This window comes from Halyomorpha halys, unplaced genomic scaffold, assembly GCF_000696795.3.
Source record: "Halyomorpha halys isolate HHAL.00 unplaced genomic scaffold, Hhal_1.1 Scaffold11.1, whole genome shotgun sequence".
Taxonomy (NCBI): domain Eukaryota; kingdom Metazoa; phylum Arthropoda; class Insecta; order Hemiptera; family Pentatomidae; genus Halyomorpha; species Halyomorpha halys.
In genome coordinates, this window is record NW_027111958.1 from 1,693,994 (window position 1) to 1,708,937 (window position 14,944).

The 14,944-nt window shown below is 30.1% G+C and overlaps 1 long non-coding RNA gene across 3 annotated transcripts in view; it reads left to right on the forward strand.

Moving 5' to 3' along the window:
- LOC106678805 (uncharacterized) overlaps positions 1–14,944 on the forward strand; it is a 408,538-nt gene that overhangs the window by 29,879 nt on the left and 363,715 nt on the right. The window contains exons 1-2 of one of the 3 annotated variants that reach the window (XR_010844072.1): positions 9,587–10,109; positions 11,905–11,956. This is a non-coding gene — a long non-coding RNA (uncharacterized lncRNA). Of the gene's footprint in view, positions 1–9,586; positions 10,110–11,659; positions 11,791–11,904; positions 11,957–14,944 lie in introns of those variants that run through there. The other 2 variants (XR_010844073.1, XR_010844071.1) reach the window with 2 other exon arrangements.

Below are 14,944 nucleotides of genomic sequence, written 5' to 3' on the forward strand. Positions count from 1 at the left end.
TGGTTGAGACTCATCCCCGTTATCAATTAATAAATCCTCAAATTATCAATTGTTAAAATGAAGTTGTTATTATCACGTAAGGGCCACTATGCTTGTAATAAAGAAATAAAAAAAAAAATAACTAATTTTTGTTTATGATGTTTGATATTTATATTTTTTCTATATCTAGATTTAATATTGTAACTTATTAATTATGGTTTTATCGTATTCTTAATTTATATTCAAGATTTCCATATAATTAATAACTTATTTAAATTTTTATAATTGATTGATTATAACAAATAAATTTCTATATTTATTGAGGTTGTGGAAGTATGCATTATTATTTATTTAAGAAATAATTAATAATATTTGGCCACTTTATATCTGGATGACTTCCATTTTCTTAGTTTCAGTAACTTTTACAGTAAAAAGCTTGTTTAAATAAAATAAGATGGTGCTAGGAAGCCCATAGACCATTTTATAGCAATGGTGGCGACCGGTTCTAAAACTAGACACCCCGGCCAGTTAACTAACTCATAGCTAGGCATGGCTGCCCGACACGTGGATTGGTGGAGGCCACGTGGCTCAGATGCGCCATTGTTCATTTCTATGCCTAGTACTCATCCGTATAGTTCGTCCTTCTACATATATCTTTATATATATTTTTACATATACACCTTTCGTGAATAAATATTAGATTGACCTTGAAAAAAATCCCTGCTGTATTAACATAACGTATGATATATTGGTCTAAGAGCCCAAGAAGAGGAAAGTTAGTTATTTCACCCCAATTTTTATTACTTTAATAAAAACTATGTATAATTTCTAGTCGGGGTATTCATGATCTTTAGTTTAACATGTTAAAGCTTTTTTTTTCTTTTTAAAACAATCTTGATCCTTTTTCTCTCAACTTTATTCTTTTTTAACATCCGACGTTTCGACCTCTCAGGTCATTCTCAAGGATTCCTTATTCTGTCTTCATTCCTTTTTTTCTTTAAAATTCATTAATGCTGGCTAATTGCCTTTGTCCCAATAATTTCTTCTATTAAATTATTTCCTAAATTTAAAACTTTTATTTACCACTTTTATGTTCATTAACAAACCCCAAAGTTTGGGGTTTGTTAATGAACATAAAAGAATGACGTCACACAACAGATCAGCTGAGCTCATCCATTTTGTTTGTTGTAGGAACAAGCAATGTATGCTCGTAGTTTGTGTTAGTATTGTTTTGAATGATTTTATAACTAATAAAGCAATATATGACAATAATAATAATAATGTAATGAAAGTTGTCAATTAGCTCATCTTGTTTCTATTCCTCACGCGTTAGAAGATGAACAAGACACAGTGACGAAACTTTCCCAACTTCCACTTTTCCTTCAATTTAAGCGTGTTGTAATTAATTACTTTAATTAAAACTTAGATGTAAAGAGTAACAAGAAGTTTTGGAAGGAAAGGTTATAAAACAAGTTGCCCAGAAAATCCGCTAGGAGCTCTTATGCAATTAACATAACTTTAAATAGGGCTGCTCACAATCCTATTTACATACTATATTACATACTAAAAACATTTAACATGGTAAAACATTTTTCATTTAACACAACATCATGAATAGTAGTAATTTTCGTGATATTCGACAAACTAAATTCACATGTTGATTCGTAATTGTTCAGACAAAAATATTTATATATAAAAAATATATCTCAGAAACCATAATACGTACAAACGTCTTAATACGTAAATTAAAGCTAGTTAAATGTACTATAGTGTAGTTTTTGACGTATATATTTGTAAGAGTAGTAGTTCTTATGATATCTTCAAAAAATGTATCCGAACAATTAGAAATTAACATTTTGTGAATTTATTTTGGAAAATATCATAAAAACTACTACTCTTGCGAAGATAAGCGTTATAAACTACTTTATAGGCTATAAAACTAGCTTTAATTTGAGTGCTAATTGACATTACGTCGAATGGTTTTTGAGATATAGATTTTTCAAAATTAATTCACTTACTACTGATTTTTCGGTGCATTTTTTTTTATGAAATGTTTCTTTTAAAAAGCTATATATGGAATATTATTGAACGTAAATAGCTCTATTATGGCTCATATTGTAGCGAATGTATTTTATTTTAAATGCTGTTCTCTTAGGTTTTCTAGTGTTGGCAGTTTTAACGATATAGAACTCCGAATAAAAAATTAATTTTTTTTTTAACATTTTGAAACAAGCGCCATTTTTATTCATTCCACCTATAGGTTGGTGTCCTAAGTATAGGTACTTAGCAAACTCATCAATTTTGATTGTTTTAGATGATTATATAACTAATAAAGCAATGGATGACAATAATAATAATGTAATGACAGTTGTCAATTAGCTCATCTTGATTCTCTTCCTCACAAGTTAGAAGATCAACAAGGCATTCAGTAGCCAAACTTTCACGCAACTTCCACTTTTTACTCAATTTAGGCATATGGGAATAATTTACTCTAATTAAAACTTAGAATTAAACAATGACATGAACATTTGGAAGGAAAGGTTATAAAACAAGTTGCTCAGAAAATCCGCTAGGAGCTCTTATGCATTTAACATATAACATGACTTTAAATAGGGCTGCTTATAACATGCTCTACTTATAACATTTAGCATGGTAAAACATTTTACATTTAACACATCATGAACACCCCTAATGACACCTTCCTAACTTTAATATGTTTCCAGAAATAAATCATCTAAGTTCACTATTTTCCTTTTTTTTTTTTTCCTTGGGACCCATAAATCTAGGGGGGGGGGACAGCTGTCCTCTACCCTTTGTCTATGCCCATGCAAGTCTACTTCTTCTTTAATTTTTATTATTTATTTATGGTTTATAATATTACTTAAAAGGAAAACTATTTATTTTTTTAAAATATTGTCCTTGGGTGTCTACCTTCATTAATCACAAACGGTCAACTAATAATCTTACACTATTATGTATTAGTTATATATATAATATTATGTATATTCTGTCATATTGTTCTATTTGTAGATTCAGTATGTTTTTTAAATTTTTTAGACACCACTTACATATCTTATTTTATAAATATCTTCTCACCTACATAATATTATATTTCATCTTTCACTGTTATCAATCTGCTACCATCTTATTCCATGATTATCAATCAATTATTTTTTATTATTTATTATTCAATTCAATATTTTGTATAATTTCAAATTAGGGCCGCCCATAGCTCAGTGGTTAAGACACCGTCTTACCAATATGATGTCTATTGGCGGTGCCGGTTCGAATCCGGCCTGGGACGTTGACTTTTTTTATTGAGTGGCGGTCCCCTTTGACCCCCAACCCTGGATAGGCAGTATAGGACTCCAATGGGAGTCTTGGCCGAAAAAAAAGGGGGAAAAAAATTCCAAATTTGTTTCTATACTATTTCTTTTCAATTTTATATTTCTCTAAATGATGGTTGTTATCTCTTTTGTTCTATAGCCCTGATGAAGACCTGAAACTCAGGTCGAAACTTGGGCATAAATAATTTTTTTTTTTGTTTATTTTTTTGCTGGCCGCACCCCCCGACCATCTCCAATCAGTAATATACGGTCAACTATCTCCTTCACGGAGATAGTACGGTCAACACCTCATTCTAATATTATAATTTCCTGTAACTATCGACACAATAATCTATGACGTATATTTTCTTTCCTCTATGTGAACATCATCTTTGTTGAAGTATAACTCCATAGCTGTCGCATATCCCGCCCTGATAGTTGATATGAGAATTTAAACTGGACGTTATCATTGCCAGTTGGAGCCTCTTATGGAGGCCATTATCATATTGTAGTCCTTGGATCATAGCGGCACTGCCTTCCAATCATTGTTGGACCCAATCCAGCTTCCTTCTATCGAGTCCTGTAGGATTGGAATGACCTTGCAGACCTAAAGGTTCCAGCTGCTTCTTTCTTTAGTATACTCAATCTAACAATGTTACTAAAACATTTTAGTGTACCCTCTTAGGAATTATTATTTATATTAAAAATATCCAAACCATTACTAAACTAAACTTTTTAATTTAAAATAATATTCCAACACCACACGTAATAGTCTATTATGCAAGTCCACCATTAGAGAAGAGGTAGTGTGATAGGGGAGGGAAAATCTCCAGGTATTACAAGAACCGGGAAGAAAAAAAGTCAGTTATCTCACCCCAATTTTTGATTACCTTAATGAAAACTAGGTATAATTTCTAGTCAAAATTGATGAGTCTGCCAAGTATAGGTAGGGGGAATAAAAAATGGTGCGGCTGTTTTAAAACCTTAAAAAAAAATATTAATTTTTCATTCGGAGCTCTATATCTTAGAAACTACCAACAACACTAGAAAATCTAAGAGTACATTATTCAAAGAAGAGTAAATTTTCTGAAATATTAGCCCTAAAAGAGCTATTTACGTCCAATAGTTCTTGAGCTATAGCTTTTTAAAAGAAACATTTCATAAAAAAAAATGCACCGAAAAATCAGTAGTAAGTGAATTTATTTTGAGAAATCTATATCTCAAAAACCATTCGACATAAAGATGTCTATTAGCACTCAAATTAAAGCTAGTTTAATGAGCTATAAAGTAGTTTATAACGTTTATCTTCGCAAGAGTAGTAGTTTTTATGATATTTTCCATAATAAATTCACAAAATGGTAATTTCTAGTTGTTCGTAAAATTTCATGTAAACTATTACTCCTACGAAGATAAACATCATAAACTACTTTATAGTCCATTAAACTAGCTTTAATTTTAGTGCTAATAGACATCTGTACGTCAAATGGTTTTTGATATATAAATTTTTCAAAATAAATTCACTAACTACTGATCTTTTAGTACGTTCCAAATAGCATTATTATGAAATGTTGCTTTTTAAAAAGCTATATCTCGAAAACTATTTAACGTAAATAACTCTTTTAGGGCTCATATTTTAGCAGATTTGGTCTTTTTTCAATGACGTTCTCTTAGGTTTTCTTGTGTTGTTCCTACTTTTTAAGATATAGAGCTTCGAATGAAAAATTAGTTTTTTTTTATAGTTTTGAAACAGTCGCCATTTTTTATTTCCTCTACCTATACTTGGCAACCTCATCAGTTTTGATTATTAATTATACATAGTTTTCATTAAAGTAATCAAAAGATGGGTTGAGATAACTGCCTTTTTTTCTCCTCTTAGGCTCTTGTACTAAGGAGTCCGATGAGATTTGCCAAAAATAAAACCTATACGAGGTTGTTGGGGGAGGAGAGGGTACGATAAGTGTTACTTATTATATTCGGCTAACGTTGCGACCTGAATTTCAGGCTTTCTTTAGGGCTAAGTTCAAACAAGATAACCGTTTTTGAATAAAGATAAAACTACATAACAAAAAACTATGATAACAAACAAATGAGGTATTTTTCACCTCAACATCAACATTAAAATGAACTAGTAGAATAATAGGGAATGAAACAAAAATTATATATATATATATATATATATATATATTGTCGTGGTGCTTTATTAGTTATTATAATTGGTATTTGTTTTTTTAAAAATTAAATTAATATGTTTTTAATTTCTAGAGGAGGGGCAGCTGTACCTGGGTAAGCCCACGATTAATTATTGATAATATTCTAAAGAAATTTATTTTTCACATAAGTACCTTAAAAAAAAGCGAAAAAAACATCTTCCTAGGTAAGAAAACATTTTGCTACACGCTTATTCTTTCCATTCTGTTTTTACGTTTTTCTGATTTGATTGGTTTAGGAAGAATTACAAAATGTTTGTTACTATCTTTATCTTATTATATTGTTTTATTTTTATTCTAACATGGTAGTTATCTTGTTTGAACTTAGTTGAACTAAAGAATGCCTGAAATCGAGGGCGAATTTTCACGTACTAAAATAATTGTCACTTCAGTCCTGACCTCACTCACTTCGCTCCCCAACTGTCTCAATCCTGAACCCACCCACTTCGCCCCAAAATGTCTCAATCCTGACCGCACCCACTTCGCCCCCAACTGTCTCAATTCTGAACCCACCCACTTCGCCCCAAAATGTCTCAATCCTGAACCCACCCACTTCGCCCCCCAACTGTCTCAATCCTGATTGCACCTACTGCAAGTGGGCTTCTTGATCCTTATGACCAACCACTGGCTGCTAACTTGGAGTTTCCGCCGCATACTAATTCAAGGTGGGAGTGTCAATATTCATTTCTCTAGACCATAGAGAAATAAATATCAACTGCCATTAACCCTTACGGTCCTCACATCCCTATAATAAATATCAATCCATATATCAATATTATTGGTAAAAATAAAACACATGAAAAATTAAGTCAGTGGGGGAGGGGAGCTGATTATAACATTTTGCCCCAGATCCGGTATGCAGCCGTTGGCAGACTCGCAGTTGTGTCATTCTCTCTCACCAATATTATAGCAGGTATAGGATAGAGATATGTTAAGAATGATAATGCTACGAAAAACTATCCTGAATTTATTTTTAAGTTCCGAGAAAGTCACCAGGGTGTTAAAGGCGAAATACTTGTGAACATTGCTAGATCAGTTTTATCGTTCACGAAGGGTCGTTGACGGGAATGCACCACTAGATGAGAAATAATCGATATCGAAAAGTATTGCTGTGAATGCTATGCATATTTATAAGTGAGTGTAGAGAACTGGTTTACACTAACCCATAAGCTCTATTGTCTTGGTCTTCGCTCATTATCGACTCACTCATGCATACCTCCCTTTAGTGGTTACAACGCCTTTGACAATACACCTCAAGATTAAGGTTTATTATAATTATAACCTAATGTATAAAAATCAATATTTGTTTATGCTGCCATACCGTTCACCCGATTTATTAATAAGTTATCAACAAAATTAATCATTTTTGGTGCATAGCTCAGAAAGTTTCTTAACGTTTAGAAACATTTTTTTCATGGTTATCACAAGCTAATAGATTTGTCTCTTTCTGAAGAATAAAAAGAACATATTACTGATTCTATTAACTGATTTTTTATTCACTAAAAATTAAAAAAAAAACGTAGTGAAGATTTCAGTAAAGTAGATGAACAAAATATTTTTAGGAATAAGCAAATAAGCGTCGCCTGAAACCCTTAAACACTATTTTTCGAAGAAATTAAAAAATTTTCACTTACATTTATTTATTTTTTTCTTCTGCCGTTGACCGTTGTTCATATAATGGTTCCGTTGGAAAGCTGCATGTCAGCTCTTTTAATCTCCATTTTAAATTATAATTTATTTATTGTTATATACAACTGTATAAAATATATAAACAACATGTAAATTTGCTGTAGGTGACATAGTGACATGATACAAACATTTGCAGAATCTACCCATTGATAGAACTCCAATAACATTTCTAGAGAAAAAGATCAAGAGGCCATCTTCTTTTCAGACGACTAGGAGGATTATTAGGTAATGAAGGAGAAGCCAGGTTAGAAACAAGTGGATTTGGGTGGTTGGGAAGTTTATTATGAAAGGATTTATATATGGTTCTAGCCAAATCGGCAACATATGGAACATTGAGGTCCTGATAGATGACTTTATTTGTGACTAAATAAGGAGCATTAAGGATTTTGGACTGTAAGGATTAGATTCGGGAGGAATTTGAAGGTTTAGTGGAGCCCCAAAGCTCAACTCCGTATGTCCAGATAGGCCTTATAATAGCCATGTAGATCAATATTTGGATTGGCAGTTTAGACTGTTTGTCTAGTAATCTGGATTCCATGTCAGTCGTTTGTCCAGATGAAGTCCAAAGTAACGGATCTGTTCGACAGGAATGAGTAGGGTATTATTAAAGGATACTGTAGGGCAAGAGGTCATGGGCTTACGACGAAGGGTAAATGTGATCTGGTGGGATTTATTGGAATATATTTTAATCCTCCAGTTTGGGTATCATCCTTCAAGGGTGGTGTGTGATTGGAGGGTTTGGGATAATATATAAGGATCATTGTTCACTGACAATAGACATGTGTCATCGGCATACGTGGTGAGAACAATGTAAGGATGGGCTGGAATGTCAGCTGTAAAAACTGTATAAAGGATAGGACCTAGGATACTACCCTGAGGTACACCAGCAGACTGGCGGAATGGAGATGAATAAGCGCTGTTGTGATTTACTTGAAATAATCTATCGGAGAGATAAGATCATAAATTTAGATCTAATGCCCTTATGAGGGCAAAATATTGGTTTAAAATTAAGAAAAACCTTCCAAACGTTTATTTTATATCTCTGGTTCTGATTTGTTTAATTAAATCCGGTTTTTGCACTTTGGTGCAGTGTTTAAGCCCTAAAGCATACCTAAGTTTGGTGTAGATTGGTTGAGTCGTATTGAAGTTATTTCTATTTTTATACCGTATATTATTATTATGTAATGTTATTTACCGCTATCGATTAAATATATACCATATAATACAAATCAATTTAATTAATTATCCAATGTGTAAATAACTATATATATTAATTTATATATAATCTTTTCAATTTCTTGAGAGTGGTATATATTTTTTAAATAAATCAATTGGTATCCACGTTAAGTTTCAACACTCTTTATTATATCAACGTTTCGGCCAATTCGGACATCCTCAAGGACAATCTTAAATATTAATTTACACCTCACATCCAATTATTTAAAAATGTTTGCAGACTATTCTGCCCAGGTCATTAATTACAAGCCATACTACCCTATTATGTCACCATTAAATTAATTTTAACACTATGAACTATCATAAAAAATATGTTTATAAGATTTATTTAAAAAATAATAAAGTTTAAGCCACGCCTTGAAAGGAGAGTTTATATTGGGGTTAATAGGAATGTCCGCCATTGTAAGGTAAACTGAAATAGAAGGCAGCCAGTGATTGGCTCATACTCTTCCCCTACTCCTCTGCCACGCCCTTGAATTGCATAAATCCCCTCCTTTTTGGCTTCACTATTTCTGCTAGCTTGCCTCCTCCATTCCATAAAACTCTATATGTCCATGTAGATCTTATTATAGTCATGTAAAGTTTAGACTGGTGTGTTTGAGGATTTCATGCTGGTCGTTTGTCCAGATCTAGTCCCATGAAGCGGATCTGGGACACTTCTGTTCCTGTACTATAGGACAGGAAGGCTTAAGTTTACCTGGTGTCATAAAACAAGTAGCATTGAGGATTTCGGTTTGTAAGGGTTGGATACGAGAGGAATTCAATGGCTTGGTGAAGCCCGAAAGATTAACTCGTCCAGATAGGACTTATTATTGTCATGCAAACGAAACTTTTGTAATTAATTTTAAGTTTACATCATTTGTCCAGTAAGTGTTGTAATAATAGGGATCGACGGGAATTTCCTGTTTTATATTAGAATTCCAAGTTAGTCCTTTGTCCAGATGTAGTACCATAAAGATCTTTTTAACAGGGATACTATAGAACAGGACTTAGTAAAATTGATTTTACTAGAGGAAAATTGATTTTATATCTTCAGGTTTTCGGCATTCTTCAAGGGTTGTAATATGGATAATGTAGTATTTTTAACATGTGAAACTTCAATTAACTTTAATGCGTGACTGAAATGTAAACACGGTTTTTTTCCGGATGATAAATTTCATAGCGTGTGCAAGGCGAACTCTGAACACTACTTTTTCTCTCACCTTAATTTTCGATCTATCGAATAAATGTACCTAGTCGATATTAATTTATAACAGTTATATATTCCTTATACGATGAATTTCATTGGACCTAAACGAACATGTCTATGATATCCTCTAGTTATCTGTTATAGGAGATATAGCAACGGACGATGTCTAGACACCGGGAGGTTGTGATCAATAGCCAAGTCTTCGTGCCGCTTCGGCATTTCCCGCTCTACCCCCACCGACTCCTGTCTGGTCGGTTTTTTAGGAGCATTCGCCTGTCCGTTCCTCCGAGCGTTCTACGTTTGCCACCTCAGGTTGAGTGGTTTGGTTGAGGTGGTTGTCGTGTGGAATAGGGTACAGCAAGAACCAAGGTACCTTCTGTGGTACTAAGAAGGCCAACACGGCATGGAGTGCAGTAGGTCAGTGTAGTACCGCCTCCACGACGCAGTCAGCCTTCACGTGGTCAAGCAATCAGCTTCCAAATGGTATGATGCATCTCAACGATGCAATAATATACATGTACATACTTAATACTTAAAGCCTTATACTTCCTAACATAGTTTATATACAGAAATTAAAAAAAAAAAATCCGTCATAATTAATAAAATTACTATTAACCTGCAAAGCAATATTTCAGACCAGTACAATTAATATTCATTATAATTTGTTAAAATTGTGTTCTTTTCTTTTTTTGAAAACTTAAATATTTTTCTTATTTACTTAAGTGGCATAGAAAATACATAAAGGCGTTCGCTGTTTCTGAGTACATCCTATAATGTTCAAATTGAAATAATTAAAAATGATTACCGGAATATATAAGGTTTTTTTTTTTATTTGGATGCTGGATTAAGATTTCTCAATAATCTCTATATCTAGATATATATTTTTATTTCTTACCCCCTACATAAAGTTTTATTAATATCACCAAACAACAATGAACAATTCGTTAACATAAATATTCATTATAACATGAATAGTTCAAAATACATACATTACATCTGATACTTCTAATTAAAAATAAAATCACAAAGCAATAATGTACAAATACAATTAAAAGTAACAATACTACAAAGATATAGCTGAGTAATAAACATAAAAAAACATTTATACCTTTAGTTAATCCCATATTATTTAAAGATTCGTTACAAAAACATTAGGGTACTAAATTTTTTTATAATGTATAGCATTTATTTTGTTATAGGTTTCAAAAGTTAATTTATTATTTGTGTTATAATGCATGTATTTTCTCTGATACTTATATGCTATTTATAAATTTTGGATTGTGAATAAATAGAACTGTATGTTCTGAATAAACTTTTCATTTATTCCATTAATCTACTGGTTACTCATTTGAAATAAAATTTTGTAAGTTTTGTATTTCACTAAATTTTAGAGAAATCGATTCGATTAACTGAAACTTTTTAAAATTAGAAATACAAAATCGATCCTTTTGGATCAAAGAGATGATCTTTTGCATGGTAAAACATCAAAATTACTTCAACAAAACAATGATTTTCTGAATTTTAAGCTGGTTCATAGTTATAAAATGTAACTGGAAAATTGTAAATAAAAATAATCTCAAAACTGATTTTTGTCTGTAATAAATTTTAAAATCTTGGCAATGTTATTGGTATTTTTATTTCAAGTTTTTCATATTTCTGTTGTTTAAATCTAAATAAAAAAAAAATACATACTGGTTTGTAATTCTCATGGTCAAGGTGATTGGTTTGTAATGAGTTAATTTTCTTTTATCTTTTGAAATTATAGTTCAAAATACATTAATATCACTGAGCTTATCGATAGGTAAAAATAATATAGTTTGAAATGGAAATGATTTGAAATTCAAAATTTCTCTGAAATTCTGTTATATTATAACCTTCCTCCTTGTTCCAAACGGTTTTTTTTTTTTAATTGTTTTTAAAGCTAAATAGTTTTCAATTCTGATAAATATCTTTCCTCGATATATATATATTAATTAGAATTATCTATTAATTTTATCGAAATTGCATATGCAGTTTGGAATGCAACAAGAAAACATCGTGGAGGTTATGCAAAATATGCAGTGTGCATTAGTGTCGCGAACGGGCCGATAGGTGGCACCACCGTCCAAAGCCACATTTTCTCCGTTGAGGCTCAGCTCGAAAGAATACAGTCTTCTCTTTTATGGTAACATATGTGTTAAAATTATGCTAAATATTTCAACATGTCGCTACTATTTTAGCATAGTTTGTGTTTTTGTTGTTAGCATTTGCTAATGGAAGACGTTTGTGTCTGTTTCAGAGAATCTTGCACATGTGACCGGTTCATGTATTATTAGGCACACCATCAAAATGTAAGTAGAATTTTTTTTTACTTTTAAAAGTTTTTTTTAAAAATTATACTTGTTCTAGTAAACTTAGTTTACACAAGATTACAAAACTGAATTTTTATTTTACAAAACAAAAAATAGATAACTGGCTTTATTATTTTTCATGTATCCCATAGAAATAAAGTATTCTGTGAATACTCTCTTTCAGTAATTTTTATTATTATAAATAAATAAGAAATAAAAAATTAGATAAAACTCAGTTCCTCCATTACTTAAAGTGAAAGAGAGAAACCTTTTGAAATTTCTGCAGTTTCATCTTTACCAATTTTACAATATCTATTATATTATTGCTCACAATAAAAATTTAATTTGAATATATTTTTTAATACATGATATTAAATGAAGTTTTATATCATAGTGATTAAAATTTAAGAAAGATAATGGTGATATGTAGATTGTGACAACAAGAGTGAATTTTATTTTTCATACATTAATATTTTAAAGTAATATTGGTATATAATTTTTAAATATTATTACCTTCTGCTATGTATGATTGACATAATATAGAAAATCTTTTTTAAGACTATATCTCTCTATATCTCTAGACTCTATAATTTTTATATCCTACATATAACTGTTTTAGAATAATTGATAAAATAACTGTAGTAGTTTAGTAATTCTTTATAAAAACTATATAATTTTACATAATTGTTTTAGAATATTATTGATAAATGACAATAATAATAGGAGAATTGTTTATAAAAACTATATTATCCCATCTTAATGTTATATCTTAAAACTTATAATGTAAGTTATATATTATATTATTCATTCATAAGTTCTAATTATATATTATTCCTGTATAATTTTTATATCCTATATATAATTGTTTTAGAATATAATAATAATAATCTAGGAATACTTTTTAAAAACTATATTATACCTTTGTAATATTTAATATCCTTATATTAGTCTTATGACTTATCTACAGTTTTTTATTATTTTTAATTTAGTGATAATTTTTTTTTTTTATGTTTTATCAATATATTTTTTATTATCTGCCTTAATACTGATTAAAATCTTCTCATATGTTTCAAGGATGGATGATAAATTTAAGTAGGTCATACTTTCAGCTGTGGCTGAAATTTAATTTAATTTTTTGGTTATATATATATATATGTTGTTTTTAGTCTTATAATTATAAGAGTTTTCTTTGAAAACTAATTTCGGATTGCCAAGGATGCTAGCTAGTTATATAATCTGCTTAAAATTAGTAGAACGACTTTCTTTTCTTTATTTGTATTACTTCAACAATATTATTTCTCATTATGTTTCATATACATATATATCTTCTTATAGCCATAATGATAAGATCGGTTTTCAATGTTTAATCAGATATTATCTAATTGTATAAATAATAAATACTTAATAGTACTCCTTCAAATCTTAGTGAAATAATTCCTTTTTACTTTCACTTTACTATATATGAAATATATAGTAAGGGAATGTATTGCGATTGTGAAAAATATCCGATTCCAGTTTTCGGCGGAAAATACAAGTTTTGAGGTCCCCTGAAATTAATTTATTGGTTATATTTTATTAATTATTTGTTAATTTTATTTCATTATTTTATATTTCCGCAAAATAAAACATTAAAATAACACTTCACAAGAGTGCTAAGAAGTAGATTACAAAACACAAGTTGTGTCAACATTTTTTTTAATGTATAGGAGTACATTTTGCATTTTTACGGTATTTTTTTTTTGTTAGGCAACTATATTTTTCCGTAATATATAGATCCGTCTTTTATTATATAACTGAGGAGGCAAACATTTTATCTACTTCTCAAAACTAAATACTTTTTAAATATAAATAAGATGGTTGCGTTCAGAAAACACAAAAATTGTTTATACAGACGTTTCGCCTCCACTTTTTAGGTCTTCGCCAGGGCTAAAAAGATACAAAAGCAACTAAGAACACTTTGAAATAGTAAGATAATAAGATACAAAAAGGTAAATTAAGGTGGGGTTAATATTATGTAAAACTAAGTGAAAAGAATCATTTTTTGTGTAAAATACAAAATCGATCCTTTTGGATCGAAGAGACTAAAAATATATAGCTGAGTAATAATCATAAAAAAAATTTGTACCTTTAGTTAATCCCATATTATTTAAAGATTCATTACAAAAACATTAGGGTACTTAATTTTTTTTTATAATATATAGCATATTTTGTTATAGGTTTCAAAAGATAATTTATTATTTGTGTTATAATGCATGTATTTTCTCTGATACTTATATATTATTTATTAATTTTGGATTGTGAATAAATAGAACTGTATGTTCTGAATAAACTTTTCATTTATTCCATTAATCGACTGGTTACTCATTTGAAATAAAATTTTGTAGGTTTTGTATTTCACTAAATTTTAGTGAAATCGATTCAATTAACTGAAATTTTTTTATTAGATGTACAAAATCGATCCTTTTGGATCAAAGAGGTGATCCTTTGCATGGTGAAACATGAAAATTACTTTAACAAAAGAAATAACGATTTTCTGAATTTTAAGCTGGTTCGTGGATGTAACTGGAAAATTGAAAATAAAAATAATCTCAAAATCTCGATAGTCTTGATTTTTTTTAAAATCTAAAACTGATTTTTTTTTAGGGAACTATATTTTTCTGAGTTTCATTTTGTAGGGATACGCAAATGAGGGAGCAGAAAGTAAAACACATAAAAGTGAGGAGGTAAAACTTTTAATCTTCTTCTTAAAACTAAATACTTTAAAATATGAAGAAGATGGTTAGGGTTGCGTTCAAAAAGCACAAAAATTGTTTACAACTATTTATTATCCGACGTTTCGCCCCCACTTTTTAGGGGTTCACAAGGGCTAAAAAGATACGAAAGCAACTATAGGGTTAATATCATATAAAATAAGTAAAAAGAATCATTTACTATTATTATTAATTTTATTTTTATTCTTTCTTTCACCATGACCTAAATTTAATCTCA